The sequence below is a fragment of the Garra rufa genome, chromosome 1 (assembly GCF_049309525.1).
Source record: "Garra rufa chromosome 1, GarRuf1.0, whole genome shotgun sequence".
Classification (NCBI taxonomy): domain Eukaryota; kingdom Metazoa; phylum Chordata; class Actinopteri; order Cypriniformes; family Cyprinidae; genus Garra; species Garra rufa.
The window spans coordinates 107,609,105-107,629,908 of NC_133361.1; the positions used below are offsets into that span (position 1 = coordinate 107,609,105).

Here is a 20,804-nt window from a genome sequence, read left to right on the forward strand (position 1 = left end):
ATAAAACTCCTGTGCACAAACAAACATACAATCACTCATACATGGAGGAAGGGCAAGTCAGATTGGATAAATGGAGCCATTAGAGAAACATGAAAAATGATGCTATGAGAAGAGTCACTTTACCACCTGAATGAAACCATCAGTGCCATTTTACAACAGGGTTTACAAATTAAACTAAACCTCAATTTTTTTTATTTTTTTTTTAGTTAAATGTACGATAATTACATTGCCTTGGTCGTTGACGAGTGTTTGGATGTAGTCTGAGATGAAAGTCTTGATGGTTTTATGGTTTTGGACTTGGAATCACGTTTTTCTGGGTTTGAAGAGCGATGAGTTCCAAAGGTGTCCTCACTCTGTGGTGATTTGGAGTTTCTGTCAAGGTGGAAAGTGAAGAAGAATGATGAGAGATAGAGACCCAGCTGAAATCCTGTGATCTTTGGGGAATGAAAACACAAAGCTGCAGGGCCTGGCACAGGCTTAGGGTTCTGGAGAGTTCTAGCTCATTTTCCTCATCTTCCTAGGAGTTTAAGGCATCCCAGGCGCAGAAGCATCGACTCTGAGGCTTTATAAACTAGAAGATGGCAAGGTGATGAGATACGAGACTAAAAGAGCTGAGAAAAGCCAGGAGAACCAAGGCGAGTCACTGTGTGAAGCCCTTTTCTCTTATGGGGGTCACAGTTAGGAGATAAAGGTAATTGAGAGGCCAGGGTAATTGATAATTGGAAGGCTAGAAAGCCAATGGTGACTTTTGCTTTTGGAAGGAAAGTTTACAACTCTTTGTCTGTAAACATGGTATTTGCATATGTACTGGGATTGGTTGTTCATGCAAAAACTACTAAAGATTCTTAAAACACTAATATGTTGCATAGGTATCAAAAGATAACATACACCTTTTAAATCATCAACAAATTCAATGAGACCAAACATGTTATATGTGTGGTTATACTACATAGTCATCATAACACATGCATTAAAACATTTTACAATACAAAAGACAAAATAAATGAACAGCAATAATATACACAATGATCTGAGAATTTGTGCGTTCATTCACAGAAAGTTTTTTTTTTTTTAAGAATTAATGAAAGAAGTCAGTTTCTATGGCAGTATGTGTCCTTTTTAGAGTATTAGTTGGGGAAAGTACATACTTTTGAGTCGTAAAGATTATCTAGTCTGGCAGAGGAGTCCTGGATGCCATAGTAAGACCATTTGTAGACATCATGTTGTGGATTGGGTGAAGGGGGTCTGTGATCATTTATTAATCAAATGAAAAATTGATTATTTGGTAAATCTAATGAACAACTTTGTCTAATTGGTCTGGACCCTACCTTTTTATGAGCAACAAATATGCAACAAGAATGTCGGTAATTTACAACAGCTTCAGATGTCGGTCAACCAATCAGAATCAAGGACCGGAACTGTTTTATACATTTTGGTTCAAACTCTTTCCACACTGAGGAGATCTGTCAGCCTTCTCTCTATAGTGGATCTTTATGTGCTGGTCAAGGTGTCCTGATTGGCTGAAACTCTTTCCACACTGAGGAGATCTGTCAGCCTTCTCTCTATAGTGGATCTTTATGTGCTGGTCAAGGTGTCCTGATTGGCTGAAACTCTTTCCACACTGAGGAGATCTGTCAGCCTTCTCTCTATAGTGGATCTTTATGTGCTGGTCAAGGTGTCCTGATTGGCTGAAACTCTTTCCACACTGAGGAGATCTGTCAGCCTTCTCTCTATAGTGGATCTTTATGTGCTGGTCAAGGTGTCCTGATTGGCTGAAACTCTTTCCACACTGTTTGCATGAGTAAGGCTTCTCTCCAGTGTGAATTCTCATGTGCCTGTTAAGATTTCCTTTGTGAGTGAAACTCTTTCCACACTGTTGGCAGGTCAAAAGGCTATCTATAATGTAAATTTTCTGGTGGACGTCAAGTTTTCCACTATGATCAAAACTCTTTCCAGACTGAGGGGATCTGTTAGACTTCTCTCTATTGTGGATCTTCATGTGCTTGTCAAGATGTCCTCGTTGACTGAAACTCTTTCCACACTGGTTGCATGTGTAAGGCTTTTCTCCAGTGTGAACTCTCATGTGAATGTTAAGGTATCTTCTACTAGAGAAACTATTTCCACATTGTTGGCAGGTAAAAAGGTTTTCCAACATGTGAATTCGCCTGTGGGCATAAAGGGTTTGTTCTCGATTGAAACATTTCCCACACAGATGGCAGATGAAGGGTTTCTTTCCAGTGTGAACTTTCATGTGGTTTGTAAGTTTTAACTTTATGCGGAAACTCTTTCCACACTGATTGCAGGCGTAAGGCCTCTCCCCAGGGTGAACTCTCAGGTGGACTCTAAAGTTTCCAGGATTACTGAAACTTCTTCCACACCGTTTGCAGATGAAACACTTCTCTTCTGTGTGAATTCTCATGTGCCTTTTCAGGTTTTTATTTTCACTGAAACTTTTTCCACACTGTTGGCAGATGAAAGGCTTCTCTCCTGTGTGAATTCTCATGTGCCCTTTAAGGGTTCCTTTGTGACTGAAACTCTTTCCACACTGATGGCAGATGAAACGCCTCTCTCCTGTGTGAATTTTCTTGTGGACTTTAAATTCTCCTTGTTCATTGAAACTCTTTCCACACTGTAAGCAAGTGAAAAAACTCCTAGTTCTTTTTTGTGTAGAAGTATTTTCTGACTCTAAGGAACAAAATGATTTTTCTCCAGTTATGATATTATGAAGATTCTCAGACTGATCCTTCTCTTCAGTTTCATTCAGTATTTCTCTCTCCTCTTTCAGTGCTGTAGAGCCTAAGGTGGGAAAACAAAGAATTAAATGTTAACCCCAGTTTAATGACACAAAGCAGGTAACACCAAAACATGTAAAAACATGTAGATACTGTATGTAATGCATGTATGCCAGATCTCATAGTAGGCTGGTTTAAGCTGGCTGCTATACAATTTATTCAATCTAATAATAGTTTAGGAAACCTAGATATAGACTGATCTCAATTATGATGTACCATTATTTGTGTCTTCTATGGGATCAAATGCAACAAATATAAGAAAGGTAAGGAAAATGGACAAACTCCCCACTCAACCATCAGATTAACAATTCATCACGCAATAATTCTTTCTTAGGTTTTATTAAGGGGCAGTGATGTTAGCCAATCACAAAAATCCCAAACACGTTCCCCCCCCCCAACACTGCATGTTTTTCATGTTTCTCTAATTAAGTAATGAATTAACTGGCTCAGTTGTGTTTGATCTGGCTCAGAGCTAAACTTTGAAGGATGGTAAATCTTTAGGAACAGGGTTGGGCACCCCTGCACCAAGACCTAAAATGGGTGACAAATGGTCAGACAAAGGAGAGACGCAAAATGTTGGGGGCCTCCAGGAACGTGGTTGGGAACCACTCTAGAACTGACCAAATGGAATGCATTGATATTACTTACCACTGAGTCTCTCCAACACAATTTTTTAATTTAATTATCACTTTAAAGGTCCCATATCGTCAAAATCAAAATTTCCTGGCTTTTTTCATGATAACTAAGGTCTAGGGGCTATCTAACTACCATATGAGTTTCAAAACAGTCAATCCACAGTAAACTGCACACAGCCTGCTTAAAGTAGCTGTTCATTTTCACAAGCAGCTGTGACTTCCGTAACGATGTGACGTCCGATCGACTCAAGTCACCGCCTTCAGTCACAAACCAACGTCCCACCCTCCTTTTGTCAAACGCCCAGACAACAACGCATCCATTCCATTATTGAGCAACAACAACAGGAAAACAAGTTGAGAAAACCCTGTTCAGTCGATAGATGTCAAGCTACTATCATTACACAGGCTTCAGAACAACGTTAATATAAGAGACCAGCGGCACGTCAACTTCAGCCTCTTTCACACAGCGATTCCGGTAAATACACGCACAATGTGTCCCACGATTTGTTCCGGAATTGTTTAATTTGGTTCATTCACAGTTGTTTTCCGGAATCTGTGCTTGCTTTACACACAAACCATAAAGACATGTGACGTTTGGATGTGAGATGTAATGTGACGCGTACGTTTCACTAAACTGAAACTAACCTGAACAAACTGTGCTTCAGCGCTGATAGTGAGGAGCTGGCTCTGCCTGATGATCGCTGCTTCATTCCACTTTGCACGTAACGTTATTTTTCGTTGTGAAGAGTCGCTTGATAACGTGCATCATTACTACAACACTGCCTTTAGGTTCTGGCTTTGGTTCACACAGTTCCCGTAATTTTCCAGAATCAGCGCGCATTGTGAAAGGGGCTTTACTAAAGCAACAGTTATGTAGCTTACTGCATTCGGTGTTTGTAAAAGAAAAAACATTAATGATCATTCTAAAATATCCTGTTGAGTATCAGCTCTCTCTATTGCTCTGAGCTCGCTTACGCTTACAGCATACATGACCGTAGTTACCTGTGATTGGCCTGGTTGTGCGTCACTCAGAAAACAACAGGCCAATCAGAAGAGAGGCTCATGAATATTAATTAGATGGGCCAAAATCGACCTGTTTTTGACAGAGCTCTTAAAAAAGGAGCTGTAAAAATATATTGAGATGGATTTTGGCACTTATACCGCAAATATATATTCTTAAGGACATCAACAAATAAAATAAACCTCCAGAAATGTGTACGATATGGGACCTTTAAACTAGTGGTGGGTATAGATTAATTTTTTTAATCTAAATTAATCTCACTCTAATCTTGGAATTAATCTAGATTAAAATGGCTAATTTGAATTCTGCCTAAGGTATTCAGAATATGTGTGCTACCCAAATAATGACTAAAAGTAAGTCTTTGAGAATGGGTTTCTCAAGCCAGGTGGCGCATTAGACCAGGGGCTCATCTCCCGTTTCCAAACTGCATCACAAACTGCTCGATAAAGCTGTTCTATAATAATTTGTTGATGAAAATAAATTATGTTCAATAAGATGTACCTGTGTTTACTAACAAACTAACAAGGAAATAATTTTTACTACCTATTAGATTGTTTTTTTAACGTCTACACCTAACCAACCCTAAACTTAGCCCTTACTGTAATAAAAAAAAACAGTATTATTGTTGTACAATGTGATAAAAATATACATCTATATACAGCATACTTTTATTTTGACAGGTTGCCGTGAAGTTTCTGTGAGTACAGTATGATATGATGCTAGTTTTATCAAATGAAACGGTAAAAGTGACAGACACAGCAGTTTTGGAGAGTGAGTTTATCTGTTCATGTGAGATGCAAATTCCAAAAATTACTAGGAGCGTCACGTGTGCTTCAGTATGCGTGTAGTAAAAACGCGTCTCCACCATTCATACATACAGAGGCAAACGGAACATACCGGATTCATATTAAAACGGTCTTTTTGCATTTCAGTTTTCACAGACACTAGTCCATATCGCGATTTGAATTAAGGGACAGACCAACATTTGATTTATGAATCCAAAAATCAATGAATTTACGTGGCATTTGGCGCTAGTAGATTCGTTTTTTATGAATGGAGGACGCAATCCCGTCTGTGTTTTGGAGGAGACATAAACGCCCGACCATGTGGGGTATGGGTATTCTATAGTCTTTGGTATACATCAGCATTAAACTATCAAGGTGAAAGTCATCATAGTTTGCGTAGTAAAGACCAAGCTCCCAACCCAACTTTGACAATAGATTAACGGCGATATTTTTTTTTTATCGCCCGATAAGAGTCTCACGTTAACGCAGCACGTTAACGTCAATAACGGCCCACCACTACTTTAAACATAAAAGTAAATAGGAAACTCAAATAATAAAAAAAATTAATAAAAATCATAGACTACAGACAACTGTATTTAATGTTTTGTGCCCAAGATTTAATGATGTTGTTTTAAGATATATATTAAAACTAGTGGTGGGCCGTTATCGGCGTTAACGTGCTGCGTTAACGTGAAACTCTTATCGCGCGATAAAAAAAAATATCGCCGTTAATCTATTCTCAAATTTGGGTTGGGAGCTGGCAGCTGGGTCTAAACTACGCAAGCTATGATGACTTTCACCTTGATAGTTTAACGCGGATGTATACCGAAGACTATGGTCGCGCGTTTAAGTCTCCTCCGCCAAAACACAGACGGGATCGCGTCGTCCTCCATTCATAAAAACCGAATCTACTATAGCGAAATGCCACGTAAATTCGTCGTTTTTTGGATTCATAAATCAAATGTTGGTCAGTCACTTAATTCAAATCGCGATATGGACTAGTGTATGTGAAAACTGAAATGCAAAAAGACCGTTTTAATATGAATCCGATATGTTCCGTTTGCCTAGCTGTATGTATGCATTGCGGAGACGAGCTTTTACTACACGCATACTGAAACACACGTGACGCTCCCGGTAATTTTTGGCATTTGCATCTCACATGAACAGATAAACTCAATCGCCCAAACTGCTGTGAGTGTCACTTTTACCGTTTCATTTGAGAAAACTAGCATCATATCATACTGTATGACACAGAAACTTCACGGCAACCTGTCAAAATAAAAGTACGGTGTAACATGTCATGGGCTGGGTAGGTGTTGACGTTAAAAAAACACAATCTATAGGTAGAAAAAATAATTTCATTGTTAGTTAGTTAGTAAACACAAGTACATCTAATTGAACATAATTTATTTTCATCAACAAATTATCATAGAACAGCTTTATGAGCTTTATGATCCATTCTCAAAGACTTTAAGTCATTATTTGGGTAGCACACATATTCTGAATGCCTTCAGCAGAATTCAAATTAGCCATTTTAATCTAGATTAATCTAGATTAATTCCAAGATTTAATCTAGATTAATCTAGATTAAAAAAATTAATCTATGCCCACCCCTAATTAAAACACTACAAATCTAAAATGAGTCTTTAAGGCACTAAATTAAAACTGAAGTAATAGAAAACAGCCTACATTTTAATGGACTATAACGTAATATAATACCAGAAAAGCTACAGGCAGGTGAGTTTTAATTAAGGTTGGAGCTGAAATCTTCAGGACGTTGGCTCTCCAGGACCAGAGTTCGTCTTCCCTGCTCTAGAGTAAAGCTCAAAGACAGGAGCAGCCTAACAGGGAGGGGAAAAAAAACTTTTAAAACCTGATATGACTGCGCACAGAGCTCACAGAGAAGAGTCCTTAGCTCTCAAATCAAGAGAACAATGCTCCATTCGAGACTGGTAGCTTTATCAGGCATTACATGCAGACTAAATGAAAATAACATTGAAAATTTGAAAGCTCTTGGAGACAATGTTGTGTCTACAATGTAGGATACATTTGAAAATGTGAAATCTGCACTTAATATTACCTTTTTGTTTAACTTAGAAAATCAACATTTGAAATAATTTGGATATTCAGAGAAAATAGGATTCTTGCTCATATTTTTATAACTCACAGCATGTTTCTGTATTAAAGAGTTTCTTAAATTGATCTCGATGTACAGTCTGTCAACGGCTGTGTCTCATTTAGAAGGATTCGACCTCCGGAGTTCGAATCCCCCGGAGAATGCATCCTCTGTAGCAGGGGTCACCAACACGGGGCACCAGGTCGCCCTCAAGGACCACATGAGTCGCCCGCTGGCCTGTTCTAAAAATAGCACTTGTGAGCTGCATCTGAAATTAAATTTTATTCTGTTGCTATTCTTTTTTAATCACACTTGCATTTATATATATATATATATATATATATATATATATATATATTTAAAAATGACAATATCTTAAAAATATGTTCATTATACATGAGTTTAGATGAGTTTAGGTGAACTCTGACCTACTCTAGTTCAAAAGTATTTTGCGCGAGACAAAACCAGTGCTCGTGGAGAGTAACGTTAAGCTAGAGAGAGCGGGCACGACGAAGATGGCAGCTGAATGCAGTTTCTTGCCCCAAAAACATGGCAGAGAAAAGGAAGAAAACTTATCACTTTCACAACGAATGGGAGGAGGAATTCTTTTTTACGACTGTGAAAGAAACCTGCGTGTCTCATTTGCGGGGCGACTGTGGCGACGGCAAAGCGGCACAATGTGGAGAGACACTTCACTACGTGTCACAAAAGCTACCATGCTAACTTAGGGTGACCATACGTCCTCTTTTACCCGGACATGTCCTCCTTTTTGGCTATAAAATTATGTCCGGGGGGATTTGGTAAAATATCATAAAATGTCCAGTTTTATTTATTTTTTTTTTTTTACCTCATTTCACTGACCGTCATTAATTCAACACTTTAAATGCAGCCACTGCCCACCGGCATTATTCTGAGGTACCTGCAGGTATGAACTAGCCATCGGGAGCACCGGGACATTCCCAGTGGGCCGATCACCGGAGAGAGGGAGACCTCCCCCATATTGGGCGCTATTTTAAATTATAGCGCATTCAAAACCGCAAATAGCCGAAAAGTGTGAAGTAGGGCTGGGAAACGATTAATCGCATCCAAAATAAAAGTTTATGATTGCATACTGTATGTGTGTGTACTGTGTGTATATATAATGTATGTATAAATACACACACAAACATGTATATTAAAGAAAACTGAAAATAAAAATTAAATTAAAATAAATAAAATATTTATAATTCTATATATAATCTAAATTAAATACAAATATAACTATCCACACATATAAGTATTTTTTAAAGGCTTTACATGTATGTGTGTGTATTTATATATACATAATAAATATACACAGTAAACACACATTTAGTATGTTAACATAAACTTTTATTTTGGATGCGATTAATCGCGATTAATCGTGTCCCAGCCCTAGTGTGAAGCGGTGGGATCAATCACCCGCACAGAGCTGACGAACGTGCGCTGCGCTTCTGCCACGATGCATAGTGATAAACAGTGTAATTTGTTTGATCCATTCAGATAACACACAGAATTGTGTTATACAGTCATGTGATATGAGAACATTAAAGGATCTGTAAGTTCTGCTGGGCTGGCTGAAAACAGCCACGACACTGGATACTGCATGATGAAGTAAAGTGGAAAATGCCAATAAATAATTACTGTCAAAACAAAATTATTACAAATTTCATAGTTTATAATTACTATTTAATTTTAAAAACCATATAACTAATGTTTTCTCGTGACCACCGTCTTACTACTAATATTCTAATCAATAATTTCTTTTAATTTTTAGTTGTAATTCGTTTTAATTGGAGTAAAATGTTAATTCAATAAGAGCCTGATTAAAGAATTAAATATGGGTCTTATATAAATTAGGTGTTTACTATACATAATAAAGTTCTTAAAGGGACAGTTTACCCAAAAATAAAAATTGTCATCATTTACTCAACATCGTGTAATTTCAATAATTTCAATCCTGTATGAACTTTTTTCTTCTGTGTAACAAAGGAAGATACTTTGAGAAATTCAAAACTTTTTTGTCTATAGAGTAGAAATCAAGGGTAACCAAATATGTTTGGTTACATTATACAAAATATCTTTTGTGTTCCACAGAAGAAAGTAAGCCATACAGTTTTGGAACGACAGGAGGATGATGATTTTTATTAATGAATGTTTTTTTATTACATAATTTATTAGCAACAAATTTCCTGCATTCTAGCTCAAAATCAATGCTGTACTGCATGCATTTCTCTGTGACAAAAATGTAATTAAGTTTGTTGCATTTGAATTCAGCAGTATTTATCATTATTTGTTTTAATCCTGTTTTATTCATTCATGTACTCCAATTAAAGACCCTATAACCCTGCTGAAATAAACAGCTTAAACCAGCCTTGGTTGGTTGGCCAGTTTAGGCTGGTAGTAGCTGGTTTTAGCTGGTCTTTTAGTTGGTGGTTTCCGAGCCTGACCAGCTAAGACCAGCCTGGCCAAGCTGTCATAGTGGTCAAAACCCTTCTAAAACCAGCCTGCTGACCAGCTAAAACCACCCAACCAGCACAGGCTGGTTTTAGCTGGGGGGTTTTTCACCAGGAAACCCAAGAAAACTTTCATGTGGAACTTGTGGGCCGGATGGGCTGAATTTGTCCAGGGCCGAATTTTAACCCCAGTCCAGCCCTGGGTACCTGTCTGATGACGTGAAAGACCCAATTGTCAAAACAATACAAAGAGGAACTGCGCTGCAAGAGCTGTGTGTCACTAACATGCTGAAACGCAAATGTAGTTTCACAGAAAAATTGAAAAAAAAAAAATGTTTTACAAGGCAATTCGTATTTAAGCATTTTATGTATTATTTATTTATGTTTGTATTAGGCCTGTATAAAGAAAAGACTAAGAGAGATGATATTTTTTACAGGGCAATACGGTTTTGATATAAGATTTAGTTCAAACAGAAAGAGAATTTAAATAAATGTGTGATTTCTAAAAGCGCCTTGGGGGGGGGGGGGGGGGGGGTGTCGGGGGTGTCCTCTTTTTGGATTCTCAGAATATGGTCACCCTAGCTAACTACCCACCGGGAAGTGCACTACGGACAGAAAAGGCCCGTGAGCTAAAGGCAGCTTTGGGTAAGCAACAGTCTTTTTTCACGAGGCCGGCGAAAAAGTCACAAAAAGCAACCGAAGCCTCGTTTAGAGCTACACATTTTGTTAAAAGGGTTTGTCAGTGGCTAGTGAAAATGGGACATTTTCCCCTTTTAAAACATTGAAGAATTGTGTTCAATTTAAAAGTGTTTTAAAAATGCCACAGATTTGGTCATTAATTCAAAATGTGACAAGATTTATTTAAAAATATGTAAGTTGATTTTTCTAACATTACATAATTGATAACTTTTTGAAACAACAGTTCATGATTTGTTAAAAGGGTTTGTCAGTGGCTAGTGAAAATGGGAAATTTTTCCTATGAAATGATGTAAGTGATCATCTAAAAATAACAATTACTGATATTAAATTGCTGAATATTGATATCTGTTTCCCTCCTTTATTGTCATTGTTGCTAATAATTGTGAGAAATCATTTACGTGATTAATGTCTTCACATAGATGAGAATTATTAATCATGTATAACTAAAGGCAAACTGAGCAAATTTGTTATTTCAGAAGAGCGTATCAAACTGGTAGCCCTTCGTATGACTCAGTACCCATGAAGTAGCTCTCAGTTTCAAAAAGGTTGGTGACCCCTGCTCTGTAGGATGTGTATACGAAGTGCCCTTAACCTTTAACAAAAACGAGACGGCCTTCGTAGGACGGAAGGAAAAAAAAAAGGACAGGTGGAAAATTAAACAGGATTTATCTCGTTGATATGCAAACAAATTTGGAGCATCGTTGCACTCTCACACTACTTAAATGAAGGAAAGTTATTTTTAAATTTGTAAAGAATTTGGGGGGGAAAAGCTTTTACTTGTTTTATTTTATTCAGTGTTTTAAGAGCTGCAGCATATATGTTAGAGAAAAAAATAGGAGGATATTAAGAACAAAGTTGATCTGTTTTTACCGATTTAAATGATAAACACCACATCTTTGCTTGTGTATACATCTGCCGGTGGCGGCATTTTTCAAACTAACGACAGTTGTTTACGTAAGGAATAATTGACGACGGGCCGTAGAATTCTTAGAAAATAATGCACACCCGAGGTGGTAATGCGGTCACGACGCGAAGCGGAGTGGCCGTTACACCTCGGGTGTGCATTATTTTCGCAGAATTCTACGGCCCGAAGTCAATTATTCCGCTTATACTACAGTTACCACAGCTCAAGACATCGATCAAGTGATATATTTCAAGACATTCGTCCCGTTTTTATCCTTAAAACCCTATTGTGAGTAGGATTAATTTCTTACGCAGCTCATTCAACAGCTTCGTTGCTAGTTCCAAAACGTCATTTTAGAACTAGTAACGACGCTTGGGCTGTTTATAGCAAAATAATGCCGTTAATACTGAAGTTTAGACCGACCGACAGACAAGCAGACAGACGGAAAGAGTGAGGGAGAGAAACTAAGTGTATGACTTTACCTCTCTCACGTCTGTGTCTCTCAAGGGTGACTGGCAGCATCGTCTCTACTAACAGTTCAACTTTAAGTTCATTTTCTTCAAGACAACGCCATTGTTACCTCGTGTGTGAGAGCTGTCATGTCGTTTTTAAGTTGTTAATCGTCAGAGCAGTGCTAACAACATTAGCGCGAATGCTAACGCGAGTGCAAACTGTAACGTTATGTGTGTGCGTCTGTGAGGTGATAGTTGTGCTTTCCGTACATAATAAAACGTAATATATTGTGGAAAAAAAACATGGAAATAATCTGTCGTTTTTATCCGGATGTTTACTGTATTTATTAGTTTGGCCAGTGTCATTGTGGGTTTTAGTTATTTTGCTGTTTTGGGCTGTAAGGACCTTTGAAATAACTGAAATCGTATGGCGAAGTGATATAGACATGCACTGCGGTCTAAAGCTGCCTGGAACTACGTTCGCCGTGCGTTTCCCTGAATATAATGCACACCTCTAGAACGTTCGTCAGCCAATCAGATTCAAGCGTTTAATGGCCCTGTAGTATAAGGCGATGCAAAGAATTGTGGGATATCTGTAGTAGCAAAGGATACACCTCATTCTTTGCATTCGAAGGTCGCATTTGAAGTGTCCTACTGGGTTTTCTGAAATGAGACAACCTCGATGACGTATGCAGCCTTCGAATGCGACCTCCGGGGGGCGCATCCTTCTAAATGAGACACAGCTAACATTTGATCTTCATGATATTAAGTGCTACAAATCTACTTTAAAGACACAATGAACAGCAGCATGATTTGCTAAAGCAGCACTCTGTGGGCATTCAATCATATGTACGCTGCTGGTGTGGATCCAGTAAGTTTTCACTGCTAAATTATGGTAGCCTAATGTAATTTGTGGTCAACAATTTTTTTTTAATTCATTTATTTACTTTATTATACTGCTATTATTTGAATTATTTTTGTAATTTCTTTCTCTTTATTTATTTTATATATTGCTCATTCTTCTTTCCCTTTTTCCTATTTTCCCTCCTTTTTTATATTTTTATATATACAAGAAACAGAAGTGAACAACTAATAGATTACAATCTTACACCTCACATAATTACAACTAAATGTAACTTGTTTGTGTTTTTGTTTTGGCTTTTTTTATTGTCAGACTTGCTTTATATTGAGAGCACTGTTTGTAGACAGCGTGCAGTAGCTAAATACGATTACTCACATTTCAAGGTTTGCTTTGTGCAAAATTAATTATTTTCTTAGAGACTTTTGCATATTTACCAAAGTGCTAGAAAAAAATTGTTTTAAAATTAGAAGCAAATATCAGATTTAATTTTACAGAAAAAAATGTAAAAAGCCAACCAATTAAAACCAACCTGTTTGTTCCTCAGTATCTTCATGTTTGACTCTTAATGTTTCTTCACTCTCCTCTTTAATAAACTCCATCTTTGTTTGTTCCTCAGTTTCTTCATGTTTGACTCTGAATGTTTCTTCAATCTTCAAGTCTTCACTCTCCTCTTTAATAAACGCCATAATAGTGTGTCAAACGAATCTCTGTTGATTCTCCAGGAGTTTTTCTGTGTTTGAACACTTTGTCCTGTTTAAGATGAGAATAATTAATAGAAAGAAAAATCAAAGCAAACTAAATCTCTATCTGTGTCTCAATCAGCTTCTAGTTCAGTAGTCAGTGCACTAGTAAGACAGTCAGAGACTCAATAGACTATTATATAAAATTGATAAAATATATACAAATTACACAAGGTTCAAATTTAGGTAGGCTATTTTTAATTTACATTTGGTATTCGATTAATTATCATATCTAATATATTACTCTTTCATGAGAACATTCTCGGTTGTGATCCACTCGTTTGTGTTTGTTGTTGTCGTTTGTAGTCCGCGTGCCGCTGAGTCGAATCACTAAATCATTTCACAAATGATTTGATTCAAATGATTCGGATTCTCAGTTTCTCTCATCACTTCTTTTCATCACACGATTGATTCATGATATAGAGAGCGAACTGAGACGCACATTCTCTGTTACTAAAGGCTAACGTCTTCAGTAACACTAAAGCATTACAACATCATATTTAATAAGGATGATTTATTTAACATAGCTTGTAAAAACGCTTTAATTGATGCAACAATATCCATTGGTTTAAAAACTTTAAAAGCACAAACCTTTCTTCATGTGAATCACAACAGACGAGGATCTCAGCGCATATTTATGACGTCACATCACCAGAGCAAAATAAAAGTCCCATTGGTGCACTGCTCTCTAGAATCACAAGCACATCATAGAAATGTTGATTATAGAATCTAATTTCGTACCCATATGATGATGCTTTTCTAAAGTTACTAACATTGTAAATCTATTAATATTATTCTCCTTTTTTAATGTACATTTATAACACTTTGTTTTATGTTGATATACCTTGCCAAAAATATGCCAACATATTCAGTTCACTCAATATCTTCTTTTATTAAAAGTGAAAAGTTTAGGTAATAAATACAAGACACAATAAACAGTTTATTAGAAACTTTAACTAAAAGTACATCTTCAGGAAAAAAAATGCCATGTTGTATTAGTGTTATGATTTTAGTGAAGTTAAATGTTTTGAAAGCAAAATACCTTTAATACACCTGCAGGAAAATGAAGATCAGGAGACTCTTGTTTGAGCTGTTCCTGTGTGTCTCTGCGGTCATCCAGACTGACTAAAAAACTCAATCACTGGAGTTTTATTCAGGTTTCAGGAGGCCGTTCAGATGAAGACAAAGCTCTCAGATCACAAGCTTAAACACAGTATTCAAGGGATGTGATCAGTTCTATACTAAACTCTAACTATAGCACTCATGATCACAGAGATCAGGGAAAGACATTCACACACAACTCAAGTGTTCATTAGCATTAACATTCACAACAATTAAAGAGGCAGAAACATCGAGAGCATCACAGATTTGTATTCACACACACCAAAAGCAAAAGAAATTCATTTACAATTGAACATTTACCCTTTTGCTGAATTTCCTAGGCAATAATTTCAATTCAACCAATTTAATTGTGTCTTTAACTGTAATGATTTTCACACCTATGGACTGTCCTTGTGTTTGTTTTTGTTTCCATGAGCTCCTTGTCCTTGTTTTTCCTGATGTTCTCTAATGCCCATATTTGGTTTTCCTGTTCCTGTTTCCATTGATTTCAGATCTGTCTTGTCTTTCCTTTCGTTTAGTTGAGTATTTAACCCTCATGTGGTGTTCAAAATCCTATTACACCTATGGTGTTCCCGGTCAAAAATGACAGGCCTATGAAAAATAGCTTATAAATCACTCATTTAACCACATTTTCACCCAATCTTGGATTCAATCTTTTTGTCAACTTGTTTTCTGTCAATTAAGACTGGTTTTATATTTCTATTTGCATCTAATTAATTGTGGGCCTCATTTATCTGAGAGTAGGCATCTCATTTTTTAAGTAAAAAAATCATTATTTTTGGATAATTTTGGAAATATTAAAAAAATATGAAAAAATATTGGTTCTGTTGATCACACTAGTCTACTTTAATGGTTCACCAGGAAGTTTGTTTTGAAAAACTTTTATTTTGTAAAAAATGGCACATAGTCACACTTGTGGTGTTCCCGGTCAAAAATGACAGGCCTATAAAAAATAGCTAATAAATCACTCATTTAACCACATTTTCACCCAATCTTGGATTCAATCTTTGTATCAACTTGTTTTCTTTCAATTAGGACTGGTTTTATATTTAATTTTCAAACAGTTCAATTGTAGGAGTCATTTATCCGAGCTTATGCACCTCAATTTTTGAGTGAAAAAAGCATTATTTGTTAATAATTTTGGCAATATTGAGAAAAATATTTTAAAAAACTGCACTGTTGATCACACTAGTCTGCTTTAATGTTTAACTGAAATGATTTTATTTTGTATAAAATGGCACAGTGTCACACTTGTGGTGTTCCTGCCCAAAAATGACCGGCCATTAAAAAGTTAATGTAGAAGATCACAAAACACAGCACTTATATTTTGCAATGCTTTTATTTTGAGAAAAGGGGGGCACAGTAACACTTGTGCTGTTCCTTGACAAATCTAACCATTGTGACATACAAGAAAGAACACAAATCAAACACTTCTTTCAGTTTTCCAAATTATGAACTAACCAAAATGACAAACACCGGGTCTCTGTGTAAACTCATGCAAATGACTAACAAAAGCATTTTTAAGGTAACTTGCAATTGGTCATTTTGTGCCACTTATGCACATGACTGACAACAGCATAATCTATGTGCCTTGCAAATGTGCGCTCTGCATTTGAAACAGACAGTGCCTGTTTGCACATATTTTGGGGCACACAAAGTGCATCTCTTCCTTTTCTTTCCTCTGCCTGTGACAGTTGAAGGACCTGGTGCTGCTGTTGGTTCTGGTGTTTGTATGTCTCTCACCAATGTAGCAGAGGGCAGTGCTCGGGGTATGTGTTGGCGCCTCTGTATCAGGGGGGTCACCATGGATTTCCCCAGCTCTTCTAGGAACAGCCTCCTCTTAAAGGTTTTCCCCTCTTTCCACCCTGGATTCACCTCCATCCATGCTACAAACGCATTGTACGCTGACACATCGAGGATGTTAAAAAACAACACCATGGGCCATCGTAGCGTTTTTCTCTTGCAGGAGTATGTGCCAGTAACCTTAAAACACACACACACACACACGCACGCACGCACGCACGCACACACACACGCACACACCCACAACACAATAATTATATTACCATATTAGAGAATTGTAATATTACATTATAAAACAATTAGGCAATAAACAAAAATTTAAAAAATAACATACCTTATCAAGGTTATCAACTCCCCCTTTGTTTTCGTTGTAGTACAGGATGGCTTCTGGTTTCTTGTCCTCCCTGGTACTCACAAGAGCATCTTTGTGGAGAGTTGACATCAATAGGACATTTTTCCTCTTCTTCGGGCAGTATGACACAAGTGCATGTGTGTCGGTGAAGGCGAACTTGGTGGAAAAAAGATCCCTTTTTATGTTGGTCACTAGTGCAGGAGGAAGCTCCGTCTTGTTCCTTCTGATTGTCCCCACCATGGTGTTTTTTTTTTCAGTAGCTCTTTGCCGAGATTATAGGAAGTGAAAAAATTATCGCATACTACTGTATGTCCTTGCAGACCTTCTGTCATATCAAGAACAACTGTCTGGCCCTGGTTCTTTTCTGGAACACCACTTGACGGTTTCCCTGTATAGACCTGCATATTCCATGCGTAGCTGCTTTTAGAGTCACACGCTGTCCAGAGCTTTATCCCGTATTTGGCAGGTTTGTTGGGGATATACTGCTTGAATCCACATCTTCCTCTGAAAGCAACTAAGCGCTCATCTACGGTGACTACTGGACCTGGATTGTAGATGAGTGGCAGCCTCTCCACCCGTCTTGTCCCAGAGCTCTCGAATTGGAGCAAGCTTGTCGTTTTGATGGCGTTGAGGTCTTGTCTCTCTGTTGTCAAATCGGATCACCCGTGACAACATGTGAAATGTCTGTTGTGACATTGTGGCTCGGAAAATTGCCCGACCTGTGTCTGCCTCCCATAAACTGTCGGATTCATTTCGGGATCTGTAGACCCCAGCCAGAATCAAGAGACCCATATATGCCTGGATGTCTGTTGAATCAACCATCTTCCAGTTATCTTTGAAGACTCTTCTCCCCTCCAAATTAGTCATGGATATGACTATGTTTTCAATTGGCTCCGTCACAAACAAGCTGAAGCATGATTTTATGTCATCAATTCGGCATATGGCATATCTTGTTAGCCCTGGCGTCTTCTTCATGACATTTTCAGCAGAAAACTTGCCGTGCCTCATAGGTGGGGACGAACACCAGGACAAATGTCCATCTTTTGACCAAAATGAAACGGTATCCTCAGCTGGGCCCTCATCACCAGAAGACTACTCCTCATCAGTTTCTTCAAGCTCCGTAGCCGATTCAGTGGTGCCTTCCTCTTCTGAAACATCTTCTTCTAAAACATCTTCACTGCGAGATGCATCCTGCATTTCCGCCTCCTCACTAGTTTCTGAATCAAAAATCTGATGAATAACATCATGTGCAGAGAGCTGCTTTGCCATTGTGCTGCCACAAATGAATGACAAGCAAGGTGCTGTCAGGCATTTATATGCCTGTGCTATTACATATTTGTAAATATCGTCTGGTTCTGTGTGAGAACATCACAGTTCCAAAACAAAATGTCATAATATTTTGTCTGGAAGGTGTGATGAAACAAGAACATGAAAGAGAGATTCTTTTGAAGCAGGGTCACTGCAGTCACAGCCAGTTTGTGCGTGAGTGTGAGTTTAGGTGTGTGAGAGTGTGTTCGAATGTGGCAATGTCAGATTGATGAATGGATATTAGATTAAAAAAATTTATCACTGTGAAAAAGAATGTTTCTTTCAGAAAATAGTTTGTGTGTGTGTGGCAAACATGCATGCACATGTCCAATGGCTCTATGTCTGCAAGCACACATATACATATGTGAACATGATAAACATTCACTTTCACTGACCAGGAGCTCGGATAAATGACTCCTACAGTTAAACAATTTGAAAATGAAATACAAAACCAGTCCTAATTGTCCTAATTGAAAGAAAACAAGTTGATAAAAAGATTGAATCCAATTTTTGGTGATAATATAGCATAACAAGTGATTTATAAGCTATTTTGTGTAGGCTGGTCATTTTTGACCGGGAACACCACAAGTGTGACTCTGTGTCATTTTGTACAAAATAAAAGCATTTCAAAAGAAATTTCCTGGTTAAACATTAAAGTAGACTAGTGTGATCAACAGTGCAAATTATTTTCATATTTTTCTCAATGTTGCCAAAATTATTAACAAATAATGCTTTTTTCACTCAAAAACTGAGGTGCATAAGCTCGGATAAATGACTCCTACAATTAAACCGTTTGAAAATTGAATACAAAACCAGTCCTAATTAAAAGAAAACAAGTTGATAAAAGGATTGAATCCAATTTTGGGGGATCATATAGCATAACGAGGGATTTATAAGCTATTTTGTGTAGGCCTGTCATTTTTGACCGGGAACACCATAGGTGTAACAAGGTGAAAAAACAACACAAAAAAAAAGTAAAAAAAAAAAAAAAAAAAAATGTGGACAAGTTGTTATAGTCTCTGTGAACAAAGTCACTAAGTTTCAGTTCAATGCGATTACATTAACTAGTATTTTCAGGAAAAAGAAAATCTTCTCCAGTCAAAAATGACATGAACACCACATGAGGGTTAAGAGTGATCTGTTTGTGGTTTTCTCCTCTGATGTCTTACGTCCTTCAAGTGAATGTCTTCCTCTTGTTCTCCTGAGTTGTGTTTTAGTTTGCCTGATAAAGACTGTTTTAAGTGCACTCATGCGTTTCCTCGTCTCCTCGTTTCCCGCTCCGTAGAGTTGTGAAATATGACAATGATAATGAAATGATTATAAATAGTAAATATCCAATCATAAATTTGCCTTAACAAATTGCTTAATGTACCTGTGTTAAAAGTAAATATTTCTTATTTGAAAGTACAAATATTGATTATATAAACCTAATTCTTCAAGATTCTTTATACATAAAGGCAAATGTATACGCCTTTATTTATACCCAAACTTAGTCAACTGTAAGTAGTACTTCATTACTATTTATGAAAAATATGAATGAAAGATATTTTGATTATTTGCACATGTTTATTAAATCTTGATTAAGACCTGACTGAAATTTTCCAGAAGTACTTAGAAAATACCAAACACAAACTGTTCTAGTACCTTAGGTTAAAGAAACCACAGAATTTGGCTGATAGTTAATTAAAACAGATGTGTCTAAAGAATAATGACTGCAAAATACATTCAGGAAAGAGCATTAGAAACTCAGCAGAAAGATAAATGGCATTTTTTTAAATAAATATATTTAGTTGTAGGAGTGTGTGAATATGAATGTGAAATCATGGTAACTGTCACATTTTGTCTTTATTGGCTGTTGATGTTTCTGCCTGATTTCTTTAATTGGTGTCTTTGTTTCTGATCAATATCTGAGTTAAATATGAATGCAGAGGCTGAAGGTGAGACTTTCCCTGATCTCTGTGATAATGAGTCTATAGTTCTGCTGATTGGATTAGAGTCGCTGAAAATCTGGGCACATTCCTGTAACTGCTGACATCCTTTGCATATTTTATCTTCTAATGACGATCCTCAGTCAGTCTGGAGGACTGCAGCGACGCACAGTAACATCTCAATCAAGAGTCTCCCGATCTTCTCTTCTAAGTTTACTACAGGGGCCTGTTTCAATAAGGAGGTTCAACCACCTCTGAGTTTAAACTTGAACTCTGAATTCACTTACCCTGAGATGGGAAACTCTTGAGTTTTTGGTTTCTGAACAGCTGAACGGAGTTAGTTCAATCCACTCTGAGTAGGTTTATTAATAATTAGAATTTCAAAGGTAAAAACTGGCAGAATGGTAAGTTACTGAACTATTAATTTTCATGGTATCCCACAGGCAAAAAAATAAATTAAAAATAATAATAATAATAATAATAAGAAGAAGAATAAAACAGCTAAACATGTAAGTAAACATAATTCAACCAGGTAAAGCTTTAAGCATAAAGGGTTCATGAGTGTAGGCTACATGATTTTACAAATATTTGACATTAAAATATGTCATATAAAAATATAATTCTGTGTCTAATTTCACTTTGCAGCAGCTTTTTCCACATAGTCTAATGCTCTGTCACATAATGAAATGTTTTCTAATCCAAACGGTTACGTTTCTTAATCAGAGTAATGAAATGAACATTTGACTCCTACTCAGCCAACAGCATGAAGGCTCGCAAAATGATGAAAAACAGATGAAGAGGAGATGGAAGT

General features: G+C 37.1%; 1 pseudogene; it reads right to left on the reverse strand.

The window, feature by feature from the left end:
- Positions 1–509: 509 nt before the first annotated feature.
- On the reverse strand, positions 510–17,765 carry LOC141323635 (uncharacterized; annotated as a pseudogene).
- Positions 17,766–20,804: the final 3,039 nt, after the last annotated feature.